This window comes from Mus caroli, unplaced genomic scaffold (genome assembly GCF_978045245.1).
Source record: "Mus caroli unplaced genomic scaffold, Mus_caroli_1 scaffold_4, whole genome shotgun sequence".
Taxonomy (NCBI): domain Eukaryota; kingdom Metazoa; phylum Chordata; class Mammalia; order Rodentia; family Muridae; genus Mus; species Mus caroli.
The window spans coordinates 148,355-170,138 of NW_028227259.1; the positions used below are offsets into that span (position 1 = coordinate 148,355).

Sequence of the window (21,784 nt, forward strand, 5' to 3'; positions counted from 1 at the left end):
TGTGTTTCCTCTTTAAGGGCTTCTACCTGTTTACCTGGGTTCTCCTGTATTTCTTTAAGGGGGATATGATGTCCTTCAGCAACATGAGATATGATTTTAAATCTGAATCTTACTTTTCACATTTGTTGGGGTATCCAGGACTTTCTGTGGTGGGAGTACTGGGTTCTGATAGTACCAAGTAGTCTTGCTTTCTGTTGGTAAGATTCTTGCATTTACCTTTTGCCATCTGGTAATCTCTGGTGTTAGATGTTCTTGTTGTCTCTGGCTGGAGCTTGTTCCTCCTGTCTCTCTGTAAGCCTGTGTCAGCACTCCCTGGAGGCAAGACTTCCCCTGGCAAGACCCGTGCACAGAGGGCTGCAGAACAACAGCACCTCCAGGGTGCAAATCTAGTCCATAGGACCCTGACCCAGCTACTCTGCTGTTTCTACAGCCTATGACCTCCTGAGCACACGCACCCTAGAGAATCACTGGAGAAAATAAGTCGATGTTGAACATTTCTTTAAGTGCTTCTCAGTCATTTGGTATTCCTCAGTTGAGAATTCTTTGTTTAGGTCTGTAACCCGATTATTAATAGGTTTATTTGGTTCTCTGGACTCTACCTTCTTCAGTTCTTTTTATAAATTGCATATTAGCCCTCTATCAGATGTAGGGTTGGTAAAGATTTTTTGCAGATCTGTTGGTTTTTTTTTGGGGGGGGTTGTTTTGGGTTTTTTGTTTGTTTGTTTGTTTGTTTGTTTTGCCATTTTGCCCTATTGACAATGTCCTTTGCCTTACAGAAGCTTTGAAATTTTATGAACTCCAATTTGTCAATTCTTGATCTTAGAGCATATGCTATTAATGTTCTGTTCAGGAAATTTTCCCCTGTTCCCATGTGTGGCTCTTCCTTACTTTCATTTCTATCAGTTTTAGTGTATCTGGTTTTATATGGAGGTCCTTGATCCTAGTAGACTTGAGCTTTGTTCAAGGAGATAACAATGGGTCGATGTATGATAGTATCCTTAAGTGACCCCAAAAATTCCACCAGAGAACCACTAATGCTGATAAACAACTTCAGAAATTTGGCTGTATATAAAATTAACTCAAACAGATCAGTATCATTCCTCTAGTCAAAGAATAAACAGGCTGAGAAAGAAAGTAGGGAGACAACACCCTTTACAATAGTTACAAATAATATAAAATACCTTGGTGTAACTAACCAAGCAAGTGAAAGAACTCTATGATAAGAACTTCAAGCCTCTGAAGAAAATATCGAAGAAGATCTCAGAAGATGGAAAGATCTCCCATACTCATGGATTGGCAAGATTGTATAATAAAAATGGATAGCTTGTCAAAAGCAATCCACAGATTGAATGCAATCCACATCAAAATTCCAACTCAATTGTTCATAGACTGGGAAAGAGCAATTTAGCACTCTTAACTCTCTACACATACCCCATTTTCTGCTGCAGCCCTAACCTCACCACTGTGCCTTGTTTTGATTTGAGCTCTCCTGCCTTCTTGGTGAAAGGATTGCACATTAAGCTGTTGGGGGAGGGCAGAAGAAAGTGGACTTGGAGGAATTGGGGATCCCAGGAGCACAAGCCCCAGTACCACTTCCTGAAACTTCAGGAACCCTGGAAAGGAGAAAAAAATAAGAGGACAGGAGGAAGAGAGAGAGAGAGAGAGAGAGAGAGAGAGAGAGAGAGAGAGAGAGAGAGAGAGAGAGAGAGAGAGGGTAAAATGGAAGATTCTCACTTCAATTCTAACCCATACTGCTGGAGTTTTATCCCCACAGCCTCAAGACAGATTGAAAACGCTGAGTTCATCGACAAGATGAAGGATCAGCTATTGCCACAGAAGGGCTGTGGACTGGCACCACCTCACTATCCCACTTTTTGTAACAGTCCCTGCCTCAGTGTCCCTGTCTTCTAACATCAGCATGGACACAGAGTCCAAGTCAGAACAGCTGACCCCACACAGTCAATTTGTTATACAGAATATCACAGTGGTTCCTGTACCATGTACTGGACGCACGCCTGACCGTCCTGGTTTGGTAATCACATCCCTGTCAGGCTCTCTTGTGACCATAGCCTCAGCAGCTCAGACTTTCCCTATTTTGTCTCCCATGATTGTCTCAGCTCTTCCCCTGTCTCCCAAGCCCTACATGTGGTCCCTGACCTCTCCAAGAAGGTAGCACCAACCCTTACTAAGGAAGGAGGTGGAGGTGGTGATGGTGGAGGTGGCACTGTGGCTCCTCCTAAGCCTCCTCAGGGCTGCAAGAAGAAGCGAATGCTGGAATCAGGGCTTCCTGAGATGAAGGACCCTTACATCCTTGCCCCTGGGGATGACGATGACCATCAGAAAGATGGCAGGACCTACAGGAGCAAAGGGAACTGTGGCACAGGAAATGGACAGAGCCTTGGGCACATGGCTCCCATCCACCACAAACTTGTTGTGTGACCCTGGGTGTAGGATGACCTTCTACTCAATGTCGGACATGCAGATCCACTCCCAGTCACACACTGATACCAAAACCCACAAGGGCCCACACTGCTCCAAGACCTTTGCCAACATCTCCTCCCTGGTCCTTATCCACTAATCCTTATCCACTCAGGGGCCAAGCCCTATAGTTGTAACTTTTGTGAGAAATCCAAATCCTTCTGCCAGCTCTCACTTCTGCATTAGCACACCTGAATCCATACTGGTGAGTGACAGACCATACAAATGTGCACACCTGGGCTGTGAGAAGGCTTTCACATAACTCCAAACTGCAGTCTCACAGATGGCAGCACAACAAAGATAAACCCTTCAAATGCCACCCACAACTGTCAGCGAGCATATACAGATGCAGTTCATGAATCTACACACACAGTGAAACATGCCAGGGTTTATACTGGCACCGTCTGTAGTTGGGCATATTCATCAGAAACATACCTTATGAAACATGTGCAAACACAACCCTCCTGATCTTCAACAACAAATGCAAGAGGCAGCAGCAGCAACAGCATTGGCCCAGGCCCAAGCTCAAGTCCAGGCCCAGGCCCAAGATTTGCAGGTATCACAGCAGCAGTAGCAGCAACAGAGGCAGCAGCAGCAGGAGCAGCCACCTCCACAACTACCACACTTCCGGTCCCTTGGGGCAGCTCACCAGGGAGGGAGTGGTGGGGACAGAAACCTGAACCCTCCATCCCAGTGTTCCTTTTACATGACCCCCTATAAGCCTGCAGAGCATCATACACACATCTGCCTCACTGTCACCTCCAGCACAATCCAAGTGGAGCACCTGGCCAGCTCTTAGAGATTCATACTGCCTTCCTTTGTCAACTCTTCTTGATAGAAAAGTTCTCTTCTTCCTTGACAAGTCCTGTCTCCAGCTCCTTGGGTCTCAGGCATGGCAATCTTTGCAGGATAACCATCCTTAATTTCAGCTGCTCCTGATTGGCCAAGGAATCCTGAGATGATAGTGTTATCCACCAGCCTCCATCCAGGCAGAGCTTTAAAAACTGGGGCTTGGTACTTGGGAGAAGGATCTGCTGTGACCTCATATCTTGTCCAGTATTTGAGGGCGTGTACCTTTCTCACTATTCATCCTCAAAGTTGGAGCTGATCGGAGACTAGAGGCTGGCCCTCCCAGATAACAGAGCAGGAACCGCTAAATGTCACCAGCCTTCTGTTCTACGCTTACCTGTAAAAGAACAGATTTTGCACGTGGCCTGACCCCTGTGAGACATTTTCTTCCCCTTCATGGTCTCACTTCATATTGGATAGTGACTATACCTTTTTATTTGTAAGAGGACAATAGCTAATGCATGGTCTCCAAGGTGCCAGAGATTCCCAGGTGACCAAGGGTATCTTAAGAGTGTGAGTTATGATTTTTCCTTACAGCCTCCTACCTTCTCTGCCAACCAAGGGCCTATATACTCAGTCTTACTCTCCAGTCCAGTGAGCTCTGGGAGTTATGTTAGCTGTTTTCATTGAAATACCATCTGGGCTTTTGCAGAGAAGGGAGAATTCTGGGCAAACACAGAACTGGACTTTGCCTCCCTAGGTACCAGGGTCAGATGCTGGACATGGCCTGCTCATTACTGCCATCTTTGCTGTAACCATTTCTGTGTTTATAAATGCATTATCTCTGAAAATTTTTTATATTGATGTTTTATTTTGTCTAATATTTTTTGTCCACCTTGTCCTCTGGCCATGGCATTTTAATTTTCTTTTGCTTTTTAATTTTTCTAATTGTGGAAGATATCAGAAAATATTCAAATAATCAGGAAGTATACAATTGTTATAAAGCAATTTAAAAATTAAAAACTTATGTACAAACTAAGGAGTGTTTTTAGATAATTGTATAGATATAAATTCAAATTTAGGGATGAAAAAGAAAAAAGAAAAGAAAGAGCAATTTGCAAATTCTTCTGGAATGACAACAACAACAACAAAAAAATCCATGATACTGAAAACTATTCTCAACAATATAAGAACTTCTGGTGGAATCACCATCCCTGACCTCAAGCTTTACTAGAGAGAAATCATAATAAAAACTGGATGGTAATGGTACAGTGAAAGGCAGGTAGATCAATGGAATGGAATTGAAGACCCAGAATGAACCTATATATCTTTGGTCACTTGATCTTTGACAAAGGTGCTAAAACCATCCAGTGGAAAAAAAGAGAGCATTTTCAACAATTGGTGCTGGTTTAACTGGCAGTCAGCATGTAGAAGAATGCAAATCGACCCAATTTTTTTTTTAAGTCTGATGGATTCCTTCAATTATTTTCTCTAAAACTGGCTTTTGAATTTCCTTGGCCTTATTGCTCACGATGGAGTTTTCCTTTCTCTTTTGTGATAGATGGCTGTGCTATGTCTGTATTGGAAATTATTAACTTTAAGAACTTGCAACACACCATTTCATGCTCTACTGTATTAGAAAGTTTCTTTTGAATATTGAATTGCTTTTCTTGTAGACTAGCCCATGTATGTGATTTTCTGTTTCTCTGTTCATGTTTCTAATATACTGCTTTGGTTTATATGTTAATATGTTTTATAATAGAAGTAGAAAGATTAATTTCTCTTCTTGTCTGCTTGATATTCTAACTGAGTCCTGCATTTGTATTGGCATTTTCTCCCTAACCACGAGAAAATTTCTCTTATGATTTGAATAAAAGTTTTTTTATGCCTCCAGATTTACATTTTTTCCTTCTTCTATGATCGCACTTTTTAAGTCTGGTATGTTCATAGTATTTCAAGTGTCTGGGGATTCTTACTTATATCTTGGCATTGTTTTATCATTTTCTTTATTAAAATGATCCAACCTCCACCTCATCTTCAACTTCAGCTATGCTGCCCTCTACTTGATTCATTACACTTGTTGGTATAGCCTCCCATGGAGTTTTTGAATATGGCTTATTCTGTTTTATCACTTCCAGAATTTCAGTTAGATTTTGAATACGTACTCACCACATTTAATTGTATTACTGGAGGCTCTGATGAATAAATTTATCCTTTCCAGTTCTTTTTGCACTGCCTGGCTGGTTCAACTCAGGTGTTCCAGCTCATATTCCTCTCTAACATGACTGATTCAATTTGGCTTCTCTCAGCCTCCACTGAACTCTTCTGCTTGGACTCAAACTAACTCTGGCAATTTGTTCTAAATTTCTGGCTCCTTTTTATTCTCAGACTTCCCCTACTTCTGCTGACCTGCACTGAACTGCATAAACTCACAAATGAACTCACCTCCACTGCACTGCACTCACTGCACTGACTCCCCACTCACTGACTGAACTGAATTCATGAACTGATTCTGCAGAACTCCAAGACTCTACTCATCACTCCTCTTAAAGGGCTTTTCAGCTGGGCATGGTGGCGCATGCCTTTAATCCCAGCACTAAGGAGGCAGAGGCAGGTGGATTTCTGAGTTCGAGGCCAGCCTGGTCTACAGAGTGAGTTCCAGGACAACCAGGGCTATACAGAGAAACCCTGTCTCGAAAAACCAAAAAAAAAAAAAAAAAAAAGAGCTTTTCTCCTGGGAGATGGGAATATCCTATCTCTGACACTTTCCGTCAAATCTTTCACTGATTCATCACTCTGTCTGCTCCTCAATTTTATGTGATTGATTGGGATTAAAGGAGAATATTAAATGATACTGGCCGGAGGTAATAAAGTTGTGTACTGAGGGGGTGTCTATATTCCTGCCAGATCACAGAGACCTAGAAGATCTTTCGATGTAATCCCTTGTCAAACAGTCATGTTGCTTGATTCAAATTCTACAAGATTTTCTTTATCATGTAAACTTCTTTATTCAGTATCAAATAATTTCTTTATTCAGTTGAGCTGTAAGTGGGAGTGCATGCATGTGTGTATGTATTCACTTACATCTCCTTCAGAAGTTTATTTTCTTAAATAGGAATGGGGAGTAGAGAGGTCACAAAGGAGGAAATGAGCTGGCAGTGGTGGTACATGGCTTTAATCCCAGCACTTGAGAGGCAGAGGCAGGTGGATTTCTGAGTATAAGGACATCCAAAGGTATATTGAGAAACCTTGTCTCAAAGAAAAAAAAAAAGGAAGGAAGGACTGTGAGGAGTGCAGGTAAAACTAAAAATGTCCAATTGAGGAGTTGTATGTATGAAAACCTAATAAAACAGTAGCTTTCAATTATATATGTATATAATGATATATATGAAATTTTCATATATATATGAAAATTTTATATGTAAGCAATCTAAATGAAAAGCTCATAAAATGAAAGAGAGATAGAGTCCAAACTGGATATTGCTCATTAATGATTGTAGCTGGCTGAAGGCTAATTCATAGATTGCCCGATGTCTCTCAACATCACCAAGGATTGTCTCTAACTCTGCAAACTTCATCCACGAGGTACAATTTTCAGGACTGAATTCCAGAAACTTCCTGCATCTGCCAAATTCTCGAAGCTGCAGTTCCACGTCTATGTAACCTTTGGATAACTTGTTCTTTGGATATTTCCCTAGGGAAGTTGTCAAAGCTCTTCTGGCCAATGGCAAATTCTTCTGTCTTATTTCAAACTGTGCATAATATAACCACATTTTAGCAAATGTGAACTTTGTGTGAGGAATGAGTTGCAAAGACGTTTGGTATACCTGTCTTGTCCCCTCAGGATCCTTGGCCTCCAGCTCTTCATACAGTGCATAGTTAACCCAGAGGTAGATGTTGTGCTTCCAATGCCTCTTCTCCTGGATGGGTGGCACATTGGCAATGGCTCTCTCATAGACTTCTGGCACAGTGTCAGCTTCTGCCTAACTTTCCACCAAGCATAAATAATGAAACTATACGTCATAATTGTGTGGATTAGCCTTCACTTCTTCTTCCTACTGGAATCTGCATTTTCTTATGATGCTATCTTCTACAACCCTCCAGTCACCAAACTTCTTCTCAAAGATGAAGTAGTTTTTCAAGAGTTCTTGGGCCTCCTGTTTGGAAGTCCTATCCAGGGCATATCTGTAGATAACTTGTACCCTTTCAAATTCTTTCTGATTTTCCTCAAATTTAGCAAAGGCCACATAGAGGTGTTGGTCCCCCAAAACCTCCACCCCTCTCTCATAGACTTTCCGCTCATGAGCAAATGAAGCATGCTTCTCTTCAAACCAGAATACTTGAACCAGTTCTTCATAGCAGGGTCCACGAGCACAAAGCATTCATAAATGGTGCGGGCCCAATCCACCACTTTGTATCTTAGCTCCAAGTTGATGTAGGAGTTCCAGGCCTGCTCCTCAGGCTGCCATTTCATCCAGCGCTCAAACACCTGCCGAGCCCCAGCAACGTTGCCCAACATCTCCTCCATGCATGTGTACTTGTATCAGAACTGGTTGACTCGTGGCAGAGTTGTTATGGCACCATCCCTGATGTTTCAGGCATGCTTGACATGGTGGTTCTTCATCTCCATTTCTGCAGATTTTAGCCAGAGTGTAATAATTCGGTAGTCAACGTCTGAAGCGCGCTCCTATGTGGATTGAGCCCTTTGAAGTTCCTTCAGGCTTTCCTCCCATTGTGCGTATTTTATCCAGTTGCAGTCCTCTTTGGTCTTGGGTTATCTTCAAAAGTCTTCCTTTTCCAGTGTTGTAATCGTTGAATTCTTCTTCATCCGTGATCTTCTGGTGAGGTGGAGTGCAAGGAGATCGAGTTCTCTCTCTTTAGCTTCTCTTAAGAGTTGCTCTGCAATTATCTGTACCTTGGCTGGAGCTTTGTTTTTGACCTGGGCTACTTTAGGAAGGTGCTGCTGTTTCCCAGCCACAGTGGACGATGCCATGAATGCAGCAGGGGAGCACAAGCTTGCAAGCAACCCTGGCTCACAACTGAACAAGCCATTCAACAACCGGGACCTACAACAGAGCCAGACCAAAACACACTAGATCCCCTAAGGAGGGGTTTTAATGTAGGGATAAATGCAAGTCTAGAGTTGATCAATGCACTTCAGAGAAGCTATTAATCTAGCTCTCGGAAAGTACTTCTATGACCATAGTCATCAGCTCAAGATTACAAAGTTCCTTTGGTTGCCTTCCAAGTAGAGGCTTAAAGTACTTCTCACTGTGTTAGAAACTGCCTGTCTACAAATGTGTATACATCCGATCTTCTAGTATTGGTCAGTCTTCTCTATATTGAGGGAATTTATTGGGATGACTTTCAGTCTGTAGTCCCAACTCTCCAACAATGGTCAGCTGCAATTAGCAAGTCTAGTTGCTCAGCCACACCAGTTGGTCCCAACTAGGCTAGTTGTTTCAGCTGGCTGTCTGTAGAAGTGCTTTACAGCAGCAGTGCTGGCAATGAAATGCAAGCAGGTGAAGGACAGTGAATCTTGCTTCTTCTGCTGACCTTATATAGGCCTCCAGCAGAGGACGTGGCCAGGATTAAGGGTGTGTCCCACCCACCAAGCCTGGATCTGGGACTTGTTTAGTTGCAAACTGACCTTGAACTAAGAGATCCCCTTGTCTTCATCTCCTGATCTTAAAGGTATGTACAACCTGGCTTGGACCTAATCTCCATACCTAGATCCAGGTCAGAAACATGTGTCTTTCAGCTAAAGATCTGGATCAAAGGTGAGCCCTCCAATTCTGGGCTGTAGTTCTTTCCAGATATAGTCAAGTTGATAACAAGGAATAGCCATTCCACTTCTGGATAAAGGGAGGTAGCCCCTCTGACCCTCTTTCACAGTCTGTGTTCATACTGAAAATCCTTAATCTCTCCCTGCTCCACAGGAGATTTCTTTCATGCCTGAAATTGCTTCAAAGAATATTCCTGCTCTTTTGCCCCCCCTCTCTCTCCCTTACCCCCCCCCTCTCTCTCTCTCTCATTTTCTCCATGTGTGACTGTGTGTGTGCATGTAAGAGAAAGAAAAACAGCACTCACAAGCACACATAACACACATCAATCAAAATTTATTGAGGCTTAAATAGCATTTGTTTGATTTTCTTTACTTGTTTTAAATTGTTTAATATCAAGACAGGTATGGTTTAGAGTTTTGTGGTTTTCTTCGTCCTGTGGGATAGAGATCAAGCTAAAAGTTTTCCTGGTTACAGGCTAAAGGACATACTTATTTGGGAGAAAGGCTTTGTGTTTGTGGGTTTTTTGTTTTGTTTTGTTTTGTTTTTTGTTTTCCGAGACAGGGTTTCTCTGTGTAGCCCTGGCTGTCCTGGAACTCACTCTGTAGACCAGGCTGGCCTCGAACTCAGAAATCTGCCTGCCTCTGCCTCCCGAGTGCTGGGAGTAAAGGTGTGCACCACACCATGCCCAACAGGGTATAGATTTTAAAACAGAAGCACTTGGACTGTCAGGAGGGCTCGGCAGGTAAGGGCACCTGCTGCCAAGCTGACACTGAGTCTGACACTGAGACCCATGTGGTGGACGGAGAGAACCAACTTCATCAGATTGTCCTCTCATCTCTACATATACCACACACACAGATCCTGACGCTGGAGCACATGAACTTACACACACGCGCATGCACCCGCGTGTGCACACACAGAGTAAATGTACTTTTTTTTTTTTTTTTTTTTTGGTTTTTTGAGACAGGGTTTCTCTGTGTAGCCCTGGCTGTCCTGGAACTCACTCTGTAAACCAGGATGGCCTCGAACTCAGAAATCATCCTGCCTCTGCCTCCCAAGTGCTGGGATTAAAGGCATGCACCACCACTGTCCAGCTCCTTACTACTGTTTTAAAAAACCAATCAAGAAATGCCAAATATCCCAAATAACATGTGAGTGAAAATCTCAATAAAATATTTAAAGTCAAGCCCATCAGATGGTAATGGTACAAACTTGAAAAACTTGAAGACTTACCCAAGTTTAATACTAGAATCCACTGTGGAAGGAGAAACTTGTCTCCTGAAAATGTTTTTCTGTTCTCCACATGTACATTGTGAAACATGAGTACACACACACACACACACACACACAGATCAAGTTTAGGAGGACAGATGTCATAGGATCTAGTTTCTTCTTTATGTGGAATTTTAACACCAGAAGGGAAGACTAGATAAAATTAATTACCATGCTGTGTGACCTACTGTTGGAGAAGTGACTCAGGCATTTCCAATAATGGTTATAAAGAAGGTATTCATAACAAAGTCACATGTCACAGTACGGATTTGCTGCACATCTCATAAAAGTCTTTTCTTGGTGAAATCACCCTAAGTTCATCCTGATTCAATCCTAAGAAAAGGCTTCATGTGCAGTGCAAGGGACATGGATTCAACTAAAGACAGCCACTACCCTGCAAGTGCCTGGCAGAGGGTATCCTACCTATGCATGCCTTGGACCCTAAGTAGCCAAAATCAGCTTACACTGTTTCTCAAGAGGGGCCAGCTAAACAACTGTGAATCTGAACCACCTACAGCAGTCATCATACAGGCTGGGTCCTCTGCACTTGGACAGGACTGAAACTAAAGGTGGGAAAAACCTATCAATGATTCTTCATTTACTATTTTTTATTGCTACTAACACAGTCGCCATTGTTGTTACATGAATACATACTATCCTATCATAGCCACAGGGCCCATTAAAGGCCCTTGGTCTATACTGTAATAAGCAATAATATTGATCTCTTGTCATCTGCTAGGCAGCAGGCTCAGCATCTCACTTAAACAGTATCAATGTGAGGTCTGGATTCTTAGGATCACTGTCAGATAAGGAAACAAAATCTCAGTATGATGGACCCACTTGTCCAAGGCTGTAGTTAGAACAAGGCGCTGAGAACCTGTCAGTCATAATTATGCCCACCCACTCTTCCTTCTCTGACACCACACCCAAAATGCAGAGTAACAAGCCATCTGACCTCTCAACACTCTGCCACCTAGTGGTCACGGTGATCAATGCTCTACTCTATATGACCAAGAGCAACTCCTCATCTTGTGAGATGAGTACATCTTGTGAGATGAGTAAGGACTGAGTGAGGCACAGGGAAGCCTGGAACTCTCAGGCATCCAGTCAGCTGGCTCCACAGCCTACTTCCTCACCTTGTCCCAATTTGGTGATGTTCTGAACTCATGCTGGTATAATAGCCATCTTTGCTTTCGACCTTCTAGCTCCTATTAATTCTGTTTATCCAGAAAGGTGACAAACATACTCTGCTTAGAAAGAAAAGCAAGCCTGAAGCACAAGAAAAATAACACTTTTATGCTTTTGTTTTATTTATGTTTTTTTATTTTAAACTCCAAATTTTATTCCCTTCCTGGTCTTCTCTCTGGCTCTTCCACGTATCGTACCTCCTCCCTTGCCCCTCCTGTGTTCACAAGAATCCCACACCCACCCCACCAGACCTCTAAACTCCCTTAGATCTCCAGTCACTTGAGGGTTAGGTGCATCTTCTCTGACTAAACCCAGACCCAGCTAGCCTCTTCTTTATATATGTGAAGTCATAGCCACCTAGGGATGCACAAGGCGATGGTCTCTTGTGTATGGATAATGTGGCTTACCCCATGGGCACACACTTTATGATGTAATCACTGCCATACTGTATCCATGCTGTCATGAATTCTCCTACTCCTAACATGTAGTACTCTGTAACATACATTCATTCATGACTCTGTGGCCAAATATGGAGTAATATACAGTCATTGCTCTATAGCAGCTGAGGAAATAAAAAATATTTCCATGTTTTTTTTTCAGTTTTGCTTGCAATACAGCATCAGTGATAACCACACAACAGATATAATAAACTTCCAAGTCTGTAGAGAACCGTGCTGTGAGCAATCGCCATTATAAGATGGCACTGGCTTCCGCTGCGCCTAACTAGTAAACAAGCCTTGTGTGCAAGTGCGAAAGTGAACTCATGCCTAGTCACTGTCCATCTTGGGGCATAGTAATGAGGTGATTGGTGAGCAACAAATCAGGAGCTGACACGCCACATCAGGTGCTAAAACACCACGCTGAGGGCTATATAAGCAGCACCATTTTCCAGGGTCTGGGTCTTCCCTCCTTAAGAAGCAATAAAGCTTGTCGCAGAAGAATCCGGTTGTCTGAGTGTGTTCTTGCCGGCGAGAACAATAGCTTGAGACAAGTGATGCCGAAACCCGGGAACTGCATACCATCACCGACACAAGGGAGAACTATGGGACACGTAAGGCTCTATAAGTTATGTTCGGTCTTAAAATTTCTCCAGTGTTAGAGGCCTTTTTGTATGTTTCCACGGGGCTCGTTCTTTTTCTTTTGATAACGTACTGCTTCCACCACTAGAACTGCTGACTGGTTCTCAGTCACGATCAGACATGGTTAGATAACAGGGCAACGAGCAGTATGGGAACCTCCCACTCTGTAGTGACTGCCTTACGGTCGGTCTTGAGGCAGTGTGGCCTAAAAATCGCCACTAAGACTATAGAGGGCTTTGTTAAAGAGATAGATTGCGTAGCACCATTTTATGTGTGCTCAGGGTCATTAACTATCACCTCTTGGGAGAAACTGAAAAGAGATCTAGTTAGAAAACAACAAAACGGCAAACTTAAAGCAGGGACCATGCTGTTGTGAAAACTGGTAAGATCGTGCTTAACAGACGAGGATTGTCAACAAATGGTTGAGGCAGGACAGAAGATCCTAGAAGAGGTTCAAGACAGTCTATCAGAGACAGAGTGGGGAGAGAGAGTAAGAGTTAAAACGAAACAAGGTGCACCGAAAATTAAAGGCCTTTCCATGGGCCTTGAGCCCGAAGAAAAGAAAAATAAGGGACAGAATGCCCTGGGAGAGCTTAGAAAAAGGGATGGAAAGGGAGAGAAGAAGAGAGATCGAGCTGGGGAGGCACATAAGGGAAGGCGCCTCTATCCACCATTAGACGAGTTCAAGGCACTAGCTGTTAGTAGCTCAGAATCAGATAAGGAACTTAGCTCCTCTGAGGAAACAGACTTAGAGGAAGAGGTGGCTCACTATGAGGGAGAAAGATAAAAGCCAGATGAAGGAAGAGCTAATCAGTCACAGGATAAGACAGAAGCAGCTAGAGACAACTGTCAGTTCGCTGTGCGGTCTCTGGGCCCTCGACCTCTGAGTCCTAGAGCACCTCTGCCCTATGTGCAGAGGTATCATTCAGACTCATTCATTCCAAAAGAGGAACAGAGAAAAGTGCAGCAAGCGTTTCCAGTCTTTGAAGGCGCCGATGGCGGACGCATTTGCGCTCCAGTAGAGTATATACAGATTAAAGAACTTGCAGAGTCAGTCTGTAACTATGGAGTCAACGCCAATTTTACTATAGCGCAAGTTGAAAGGCTTGCTACTCTGGCAATGACCCCCGCCCCAACCCGGCGATTAGATGACTGTAGTAAAAGCTGCAGCTCCTAACATGGGAATGTATCTAGAATGGAAAGCTTTGTGGCAAGACTCCTGCCAAGCACAGGCAAAGGCCCATGCCACTGTTGAAGGGGACCAAAAAACATGGACTTTTGAGTTACTTGCAGGTCAGGGACAACATGCAACTAACCAGACAAATTACCATTGGGGAGCGTACGTCCAGATCTCAGCTGCCGCCATCAAGGCATGGAAGGCTCTAGGAAGGGAGAGGCAAGTGGACATTTGACAAAGATTACTCAGGGCGCCCAGGAGTCGTGCTCAGACTTTGTGGCTAGAATGACAGAAGCGGCAGGGAGAATTTTTAGAGACCCAGAGGCAGCTATGCCTTTAATTGAACAGTTGGTCTATAAACAGACTACACAGGAATGCAGGGCAGCCATTACACCCAGAAAGAGCAAGGGATTACAGGACTGGTTAAAGGTTTGCTGTGAGCTTGGAGGGCCACTCACTAATGCCGGTTTAACAGCTGCCATTCTACAAGGGCAAAAACGCCCTGATACAGCTGAGCTCAAACTCTGCTATAGTTGTGGCAAACCAGGACAGTTAAAAAAGGACTGTAGAGCCCTTTTCAAAAGGAGAGCACCAGGACTGTGTACTAAGTGTGGGAAAGGGTATCATTGGGCCAGAGATTGTCACTCAGTCAAGGACATCCGAGGCAGGCCCCTACAGCCAGAATTTCCTCAAGTAGTAGAGAATGAGGCCATTTCAAAAAACGTGTATCAGGGCCCCAGATCTCAGGGCCCCAAAACATATGGGATACCGGCAGGCAAAAGGTGGACCCCACAGTCCACAGGGCAACAGAAGGATCGGCTGGATTGGACCTCTGTGCCACCACCCGATTTATGCTGATGCCCAAAATGGGGGTGCAGCCCATTCCTACTGACTACAAAAGGCCTTTGCCATCTAGAAGTGTCGGCCTAATACTGGGCCAGGCCTCCCTTACTTTACAAGGCCTTATTGTTCACCCTGGAGTCGTAGATCAAGATTATAAAGGGGAACTTCAAGTTCTCTCTTCCTGTCCTCAGGGTGTCTTTTCTATTTCACAAGGGGATAAAATAGCTCAGTTAATAATTTTGCCAAGCCTACATGGCTGTTTTCCTTCCTCTGGTGTCCCTCAAGCTGCCAGAGGGATTGGTTCTACTGGAAATGATTCTGCTTACTTAATAATGCCTCTTGACTCCAGGCCATCCTTAAAATTAGTTATAGAAGGAAAACAATTTAAAGACATTTTAGACACAGAAGCAGATAAAAGTATCATCTCTTCCCACTGGTGGCCAAAAGTTTGGCCCGTTACTCAGTCATCACATTCTTTGCAAGGGTTAGGTTATCAGTCCTGCCCCACTGTTAGCTCCCATTCTTTTAGCTAGCAAGCGCCTAAAGGTCAAATGGGACGATTCACACTCTATGTTTTACCACTCCCAGTTAATCTCTGGGGGAGAGACATTTTACAGGCACTAGGAATGACCTTGACTAATGAATACTTGCCACAAGCTGTTCAAATGATAAAGAAAATGGGCTATAAAAAAAGAAGGGGATTAGAGAAAGGAGAACAGGGTAGACTGGAACCTATCCCTCAAAAAGGTAATAATGGGAGACAAGATTTGGGTTTTTTTAGGGGCCGTTGAGGGCTCCATGCCCATACCATGGCTTACAGAAGAAGCTGTATGAGTTCCTCAATGGCATCTCTCCTCTGAAAAATTAGAAGCAGCCACAAAACTAATTTCTAAACAGCTATGCTTGGGTCATTTAGAGCCCTCTACCTCACCCTGGAATACACCAATTTTCATAATTAAGAAAAAAATCTAGCAAATGGCGCTTATTACATGATCTTAGAGCAATTAATACACAAATGCGCCTGTTTGGGCCAGTTCAGCGAGGGCTACCATTGCTTTCTAACTTACCCAAAAATTGGGAAATTATAATTATAGATATTAAAGATTGTTTTTTCTCTATACCTTTATGCCCTCAGAATAGGCAAAGATTTACATTTACCATCCCAGCCATTAAGCATTTAGAGCCTGATCAAAGATACCAATGGAAGGTCCTACCTCAGGGGAAGGCAAATAGCTCCACCATGTGTCAACTGTATGTGCAATTGGCACTTAATTCAGTTAGAGAGCATTTTCCATCATTACTTTTGATAATTTATGTGGGTGACATTTTGATTTGCCATAATAATTCACAGTTATTGCAAGATGCATACCCTATATTAATAAAAACGTTAGGGCAATAGGGATTACAGGTGGCCTCCGAAAAGTTACAAAGTGCTCGAATGAAAGCCTTCCTAGGGTCACTCATTTATCCTGACAAAATTGTTCCTCAAAAATTAGAGATTTGCAAAGATTAACTACATATATTAAATGATTTCCAAAAATTGCTGGGAGATATTAATTGGCTAAGACCATTTTTAAAAATTCCCTCAGCGGAATTAAAGCCCTAATTTGATATATTAGAGGGAGATTCCCACATCTCCTCCCACAGAACACTTACCCCAGCTACATGTCAAGCTTTACAAACTGTAGAAAAGGCCTTACAAGATGTTCAATTACAACACATTGACGAGTCAAAGTCATTTGAATTGTGCGTATTAAAAACTGCAGTTACCAACAGCAGTCTTATGGCAAAATGGACCCTTATTGTGGGTTCACTCTAATGCTTCCCCTACAAAAATCACTGAGTGGTATCCTAATGCAGTTGCTCAACTTGCACTTCGGGAGGTAAAAGCAGCCATTACTCATTTTGGGAAAGAACCTCATATGCTAATTGTGCCTTATACCTCTGCTCAATTTCAAACCCTGGCAGCAACAACTAACGATTGGGCAGTCTTGGTTGCCTCCTATTCAGGACAAATTGATAATCATTATCCAAAACATCCAATTTTACAGTTTGCCTTAAGCCAAGCCATAGTCTTTCCAGTAATGACAGCCAAACACCTGCTTGCAGATGGGGTGGTGGTATATACAGATGAATCCAAATCTGGCATAGGTGCATATGTAGTAAATGGCCAAGTAACATCTAAACAATATAATGAGACATCACCCCAGGTTGTAGAGTGTTTGGTGGTACTAGAGGTCCTTGAAACTTTCCTGAAACCGCTCAATATTGTATCTGATTCCTTATATGTGGTTCATGCAGTTAATACGCTTAGTTGCTGGTTTAATCAGACCCTCTAGCAAGCTTGTTCACATTTTTCAGCAAATTCAGTCAGCCCTGTTACATAGAAAACATCTTGTGTATATTACTCATGTCAGGGCTCATTCTGGCCTTCCCAGTCCCATGTCTCATAAAAAATGACTAAGCAAAGCCACTAGAATCGTGGCTACTGCTCTGTCCTCGCAGACAGAGACTACAAGAGAGTTTCATAAATGCTTCCACGTGACACCTAAAACTTTACACCACCGTTTCACTTTAACCAGGAAGGAAGCTCGTGACATTGTCACCCAATGTCAAAATTGTTGTCAATTTTTGCCTACTCCTCATGTAGGGGTAAACCCCCGAGGCATCAGGCCATTACAGGTCTGGCAAATGGATGTCACTCATATTTCCTCCTTTGGAAGAAATCAATATTTACATGTTTCCATTGACACCTGCTCTGGTGTTATGTTTGCTACACCTTTAACAGATGAGAAAACCTCTCATGTTATACAGCAGTGTTTAGAAGCATGGAGTGCTTGGGGCAAGCCCACAATCCTTAAAACTGATAATGGGCCAGCATATACCTCTACTAAATTTCAGCAATTTTGTCATCAAATGAATGTCACTCACCTGACTGGCCTTCCTTATAATCCTCAAGGACAAGACATTGTGGAACGTGACCACCGTACACTCAAGTCTTATTTTATAAAACAAAAAGGGGGAGTTGATGAGACTCTGCCCTCAGTGCCAAGAGTAGCTGTATCTATGAAACTCTTCACACTTAATTTTCTAAATCTTGACGAGCAAGGTCACTCTGCAGCTGATTGACATAGCTCAGACCCTGATAGACAAAAAAAAAAAAAAAAAAAAAAAAAAAAAAAAAAATGGTGAAATGAAAGGATGTCTTTTCTGGTCTGTGGAAAGGCTCGGATCCTATCTTAATAAGATCCAGGGGAGCTGTCTGTGTTTTTCCACAGAGTAAAGACAACCCATTTTGGCTGCCAGAATGACTCACCTGCAAGATATTAATCAAGGATGGTGTGAAAGATGCTGACCTCCTGAGGACTGCTCCTGATGCTGACAATGCTGAACCTGTCTCAGGTTCCTAGCAAGATGGGCGAACAGAGATGGGCCATTCTCTCGGCTTTCCCTAAACCAATGCCAGTTCACCATGATGCTATAGTTTTTCCAAAATTCTTTACTACTAATAAAACAATGGATTTACCATATCTACCCTATGATCCCACCCGAGCACCATTAGGAGAAAATCACTTTTTATTAGAACAGGGTTCTTTATGTTTTCAAATTAATGGACCAGAAAAATGTATCAACCTCACAGCCCCAGCCTTGGGGATGTTTAATGACCAGCGAGGAGGCTGGGTAAGGACAACCCAAGATACTTCCAACACAGATATAACCATTACAAATCAGACCTTCTGGCAGGAGGCAATTTAGGTTAATGGTACATTTCTACCACCTAACTTTTCAAACAAAGAACGTCCCCACCAACCAAGAATAGCCCTCCATTGTAGCTTAGAAGATGAAGGGCTGATCCTGCCTTGGTCTGATTGTCAATCCTCCATCACTCGTTGGGCAGATCAGAGTAAAACCTTTTCTTTTTCTCCCAACATGATGGTTGACCCAGAGAAGGAATCTGCTATGAGACAGGGACTTTTCCTACAGGACTTTAGAATGCATCCCTTTCACAAGTGGGTGCTCTGTGGAATCAATGGCAGTTGTGCAAAACTCAATCCTTTGATCTTTATCCAGGGAGGAACGGTTAGAAAGGCCTCTTTTATTGGCATCTCAAGATTTGTTCAGTATTGGGAAATAAATGCTGCCTCCCTGGACTCTGATGGATATACCGGATATACTAATTCCAGTGTAGAAATCACTGGGTTCAAAAACTTTGGTAAACCAGATTAATTATCCACCTACCCCAGTCTGTGTTTACCCCCATTTCTTGTTTGTCCTTTCAAATGATTCATTTAAAGTCTGTTCCAGTGATTCTTGTTGGATTTCTCAATGTTGGGATGTAACAAAGGACAGCCGTGCCATGGTGGCTCGGATCCCACGTTAGATCCCTGTTCCGGTGGAAACACCCTCCACCTTATCCCTGTTTCGACAAAAAAAAAAAAAAAAGAGAGAGATTTTGGCATTACTACTGCCGTCATCATAGCAATTTCAGCCAGTGCAGCTGTTGCTACAGCTGCAGGGTACGCTATGACTAGGACGGTCCAAACAGGCACAAAATTAAATCAGCTTTCAGTCAATCAGACTGATGCCATCAATGTCCAAACTTCTGCTAGTGCCCAGTTGAAGGGAGGGCTGATAATTTTGAATCAGTGCCTTGATCTGGTTGAGGAACAGATAGGCATCCTATACCAGTTGGCCCAGCTGGGTTGTAAAAAAAAATTGGGCGCTCTGTGTATTACCAATGTCCAATATAAAAAATTTTCTCGTGCAGCTAATCTGTCTAGACAGCTCTCCTTATATATTGCAGGAAATTGGTCCGAGGGGTTCGATGCAACTCTTAAGGCCCTAAGGGTGACAGTTTTAAAGATCAACTCAACTCGAGTGGACCTGTTATTGACAGAGGGCCTCTCCTCCTGGATTTCATCTGCACTTTCTTATTTTAAGGAATGGGTGGGGGTAGGTTTATTTGGTGCTGCCATCTGCTGTGGACTTATGTTCATGCTCTGGTTGGTTTGCAAGCTCAGAGCCCAACAAACATATGACAAGGTCGTGATAGCTCAAACATTTGCTGCCATAGAGCAAGGGGCCTCCCCTAAAATTTGGCTATGTATGCTCAAGAATTAGTCGACATTTGTCATTTTTTTTTTGGCTGGCCTCTTTTGTAGAGTTCGCCCTAGGTCATTTAGTAGTTACTGTCACATAACACTGCGGTATCCAGGGATGGTCAACTTTCCTCATACACAGATCAACCTAAGACACGGGGCCCGGTGGCGATAGGGTTACCCTATGACGGAAAAGGCTGTGGCATTAGAGGAACGACCTAAGACAGGAGCCACAGCGAATAGACACAGACCTAGTCCAGCCTCATTTTAATAAAACAAAAAGGGGGAGATGTAGAGAGCTGTGCCATGAGCAATCGCCATTATAAGATGGCACTGGCTTCCGCTGTGCCTAACTAGTAAACAAGCCTTGTGTGCAAGTGCGAGAGTGAACTCACGCCTAGTCACTGCCCATCTCTGGGTGTAGTAATGAGGTGATGGGCGAGCAACAAATCAGGAGCTGACACACCACATCAGGTGCTAAAACGCCATGCTGAGGGCTATATAAGCAGCACCATTTTCCTGGGTCTGGGTCTTCCCTCCTTAAGAAGCAATAAAGCTTGTCGCAGAAGAATCCGGTTGTCCGAGTGTGTTTTTGCCGGCGAGAACAATAGCTCGAGTCATGCCAGGAAATAGCTTTTGATAGATGCTGTGTCCTTGACCATACACTTGCTGTGTTTTGTTGTTGCTAATTAGGAAGGACATTTGAAGCTCCCCTTTTTGCCATAGCAGATCTAAGAGTATATTGTGGACTTCTTCCAGGTGACTGTGTGATTATTTACTGAATGGAACTGACTCAGACTGGAGATGAATCAGAGAGTTAATGTTCGGAAGAATTAATCCTGTGCTTCCACAAAGAATTGCTGGCAAGCCAGGGCTTTTTAAAGTTCAGCACCTAGAGAAGCAGGGTAGAGGTTTTGGTTATTCACTGCCACAGGTTCTATGGTTTTTATGAACTGATTCTGCCAGAGAAAGGGTCATCTGTAGCACATTGGAAAGTAGTTGAAACTCGATTTAGCCCACACTGCCAAAATACTACTATATTGGTTGGTTTTCCTTCCTTCTCCATCTTAGAACTGGAAGGGGCCTGGGTTTTGCTAAGCCTACCCACATATGGGTCCTCACAACATTGTGTGGTTTGTTTGGTAAATGCTACCAGATGTATACATTATCCTGGATTTTTCTACTGGCACTTGTGAAATAATAGTTCATGTCAGCCCTTACCAGACTAATCTGTCCTTAATGTGCAGTGTGAACCACAGTGTCTTATTTTCTCTCCCAGACTGCAAAACATTCCCAGACTTGGAAGCATTTTGTCAGCCATTCTTGACAACCAGTCTTGAGATGGCCACATTGTCAGCAGAGTGTCTCAGCTGAGTATCTTGATTCCACCTGCCCTGTAACAATTGTAGATGAATGGGTTTCTAGACCTGGGATATGATTAAGGTTTACAGTGTTTGCCTAACAGGCACAATGCCCTGGGTTCCATTCTAGTCTTCAGGGCTATAGGGAAAGAAAAATACAATAAAGTACCCAATTATATCTGAGATGTAACCTACAACAAAAGGAGAGTCACCTTAGGGGCTTTTAAGTCACTCTAACCTCCAGCCTTCCCCGAAGATGCCTCCTTGGATTCCATTTCTTATGTATTTTCATTAATTCTCACGTGATTCTTGGTGTGGGAAAATGTGCACAATGAGAATAAAACACACACACAAAGAGAGAGATGAGAGAGACAGAGAGAGAGAGAGAGAGAGAGAGAGAGAGAGAGAGAGAGAGAGAGAGAACATAAATACAGTTACAGAGCTTATGAAATTCCTTGCTTTAGATGATCAGCTGATGACTTGGGTCAGCAGGTATTCATCCTTGCTGCCCAGCTTAAAAACCTGAATTTCTTCCTTGGAATGCACATGGTAGAGAACAATCCTCCCACGAAGTCCTCTGGTCTTCATGTTTGTGTGTGTATGTGCATCTGGGAACCCATAGTATTTCTGTAAAAAACAAAAAACAAAAAAACAAAAAACTTTGAAGACCATAGTGAAAACTGCTCTGGAGGAATGCTCCAGATTTCTGTTC

The 21,784-nt window shown here is 43.1% G+C and overlaps 2 pseudogenes; one reads left to right on the forward strand and one right to left on the reverse strand.

The window, feature by feature from the left end:
* The first annotated feature begins 1,719 nt into the window (after nucleotides 1–1,719).
* On the forward strand, nucleotides 1,720–3,277 carry LOC147004875 (zinc finger protein 384-like; annotated as a pseudogene).
* A 3,433-nt stretch (nucleotides 3,278–6,710) lies between these two features.
* LOC147004876 (crooked neck-like protein 1 pseudogene) lies at nucleotides 6,711–8,263 on the reverse strand (annotated as a pseudogene).
* Between the last annotated feature and the right edge of the window lie 13,521 nt (nucleotides 8,264–21,784).